The sequence below is a fragment of the Clupea harengus genome, chromosome 1 (genome assembly GCF_900700415.2).
Source record: "Clupea harengus chromosome 1, Ch_v2.0.2, whole genome shotgun sequence".
Lineage (NCBI taxonomy): Eukaryota > Metazoa > Chordata > Actinopteri > Clupeiformes > Clupeidae > Clupea > Clupea harengus.
The window spans coordinates 25,001-28,892 of record NC_045152.1 but is presented as its reverse complement, the minus strand read 5'-3'; positions in this window follow the sequence as shown (position 1 = coordinate 28,892).

The following is a 3,892-nucleotide window of genomic DNA, read 5'->3' as shown; positions in this document are numbered from 1 at the left end:
GCAGGTAAACATGGATCATTCAACACTACTCCCAGCTAGTTGTCAGATGTGTGTGTGTGTGTGTGTGTGTGTGTGTGTGTGTGTGCAGGCTATTTGATCCTTTGTATATAATTAGTGCAGTTAGGGGTTGTAACCTACCTGACCCTAGATTAGAGATCTGCCCATCCCACATTCACTTATTGTGGTCTGAAACTGTTCCCTTGAATCCAAATTAATTCTGTCATCTCATTTGTGTTTTTTTCCAGATGAGAGAGACATGATTGACCCGAACCCTGTGAAGCCTCGGGTCTGACTGCATCTCTAGTAGTCTTGTTCCTCTCTGCTCTCACTCTCATCTAGAACAGAACACAGCTACACAATCACCCAGCCCCGACAAACCAACATTCACAGCATTCATAGAACACAGCTACACAATCACCCAGCCCCGACAAACCAACATTCACAGCATTCATAGCGCAGAACACAGCCAGATAATCACTACATAAAAACACTTCCAACCAGCTACATCTGAACCTATACGTGCAAATATGACCTATTTCTTTAAATATGAACCATTTGCCTGAATGACGGTCATCTCTGAGATGATCTGACAGTGCTGCACCATTTCCCTTCTGTGGTAACATACAGGAGAGCACCGTGTCCTGCTGATTGATATACATTGCTGTGAGAACATACCTAGACAATCACCTGGGTCTGGGAAAGACCGACATAAACTGTGTTCATATATTTCTTATATATTCACAATTTTCCTGACGAGCTATGGATGTATACTATTTCCTTGCTGAGCATGGTGTATTGCTGATTAAAATACTTCCTTTTATGGTGTTTGCTGTGTTTTGGGGAAATTTGAAATAAATAAAGTGGAGAGAAGAGAAAGAATTTTGCATGTCACTGGTGTCTACATTATGACCCTATGTGTTATAGAAAATATAATAATAATAATAATAATTCATTTAATTTGTAATGCACTCTTCATTCAGAAGAATCTCAGAGTGCCATATAATCTAATATCATGTTTGATTCGACGTTGTTCTTACGGGAGACTTGTCAAGTATGATTGGTTGGGTTCAGTGTCTTTATGATGTAGCAGTGTAACGGTTCTATTGCAGTCAGGGACGGAGACGGATTTGCAGCTTTCCAACTGTATTCTGTTCTGTTATACAAATAAACAATGGTGGACATACTCAGCATCTGCACAAGTAAAATAAAACACAAAATACGTCAGGTTCAGTATGGCTATTTATATTCTATTATTATTATTATTATTTATATTCTATTATTATTATACTATTCTATTAATATTTAGCTAGCTAACGGAACGTGAGTAGTGAGAAGTTCCTAGCGAACTAGCTAGCTAATCACAGTGTGTAGTGAAGTGTCATTATTGGGAATAGTGGAAGGACAGACCGGAGGGATGGACAGATAGAAAACCAGTCAGACCAGCTGACTGACTGGTTGGCTTATTTAATGAGAATACTAATACGCACTGTGAAATATGATTGCTAAGGGTTTTCTGCCTTTCTGAATTAAAGAGATAAAAGGGGGATTTATTTCAAGCTCTTAAAAATGGCTCTATTGTGAAAATCCAAAGGAAAAGGTGGGAAATAGCAGAGATGAGAAAGAGGCATAACACGGAGTAATAGTGGGATGTACAATGGATAGGCGGCAGAAGCACACACACACACACACAGATCCACACACACACAGACAGACACACACACACACACACACACACACAGATCCACACACACACAGACAGACACACACACACACACACACACACACACACACACAGATCCACACACACACAGATCCACACACACACACACACACACACACACACACACACACACACACACACACACACACACACACACACACACACACACACAGTCACACACACACACACAGTCACACACACACACAGACACACACACACACACACACACACACACACACAGATCCACACACACACAGATCCACACACACACACACACACACACACACACACACACACACACACACACACACACTCTCCTGACTACCTGCAACCATGATCCAGAAGCCTACATCCCACATCGTGAGATGGCCGGCTTGAGCGGTCTTTCACAAACCTCTTACCATCAACATTGGAAACTGCATACTTACCATCAACATTGGAAACTACATACTCACCATCAACATTGGAAACTACATACTCACCATCAACATTGGAAACTACATACTCACCATCAACATTGGAAACTACATACTCACCATCAACATTGGAAACTACATACTCACCATCAACATTGGAAACTACATACTCACCATCAACATTGGAAACTACATACTCACCACTGCACCACCAGGATTCTGTCCTCTCGTGCATCTCCCGTATGTTTGAGGGTAACATGGTGGGGCACCAGAGCCTAATATGTCAATCATGCCGTGTAACGACTACTTAAATTGATTGACTGATGGATGAATGAGGAATTAGGGGACCATTAACATCCCTTACATCACATGGCCACTAGGGGTGCTGTAGATCAGAGGTTTTCATTCCTGCTCATGGGTTGCCTGTCCCTGTGTGTGTGTGTGTGTGTGTGTGTGTGTGTGTGTATGTGTGTGGGGTCGCCTGTCCCTGTGTGTGTGTGTGTGTGTGGGGGGGGGGTCGCCTGTCCCTGTGTGTGTGTGTGTGTGTGGGGGGGGGGGGTCGCCTGTCCCTGTGTGTGTGTGTGTGTGTGGGGGGGGGGGTCGCCTGTCCCTGTGTGTGTGTGTGTGGGGGGGGGTCGCCTGTCCCTGTGTGTGTGTGTGTGTGTGTGGGGGGGGGGGGGGGGTCGCCTGTCCCTGTGTGTGTGTGTGTGTGTGTGTGGGGGGGGGTCGCCTGTCCCTGTGTGTTTTCCCTGCATACCTGACTGGATAGTGATGTGTCAATCAATCACGCTAGTGTCAATCATGAGCTCTTTAACTGCAGATATCAGTTAGGTTTGCTTCGGGGGGGATTCATAGGGACTCATATTCCCTAATGTTTGTACCATCTGGAGAGAACGGGTGCAGATGTCAGACTTGCAACCATTTCCCGTAACGAATCCAAACCGAAACATTTATTGCAAAGTAAATAAACATGAAAAATAAATGCTGATATTTCAGTGTCCTTTTTATCTTCAGTTTTGCCGATGGGTCCACAGTCAGGACTACGACTAGTGTGTGTGTGTGTGTGTGTGTGTGTGTGTGTGTGTGTGTGTGTGTGTGTGTGTGTGTGTGTGTGCAGTCAGGACTACGACTAGTGTGTGTGTGTGTGTGTGTGTGTGTGTGTGTGCACAGTCAGGACTACGACTAGGCCAAAACTCCAGTTGAGTAGTTGAGCCTCCCCGTCTCCAGAGGGCGCTCACACACCAACACAAATATGCAAACATGAATAGATCATGAAAACTAGAATCAACTTGAATGCGGCTCCTACAAAAATCTTGAATTCACGAGAGGAGGTGTTGCCTGCTTCAGAACACTTACACGACTCACCAGCTGGGTGATACATGAAAACCAGGGAGGCTTGTGTGTGTGTGTGTGTGGTGCAAGTTAAAATCCCAGGTAATACAGAACCATGATGAATAAGACACACACAACATAAAGGAATACAAGTAAATCCTTTATTTACAGTTTGCAAAGTACACAATTACGGCGATGATACAAACTTGTAGAGGACTCATACTGTGTGAGAGCTTACAGGAGAGCAGTGGTGTGTGTGTGTGTGTGTGAGTATAGGTCCTTTCTGAGAGGGCTGGGGAGGGAAAAGTCCATAATAGAAACGCTGCACACACACACACACACACACACACACACACACACACACACACACACACACACACACACATTGTTCTGTAAAGCAAAGAAAAAATGTTCAGTGTGTTGC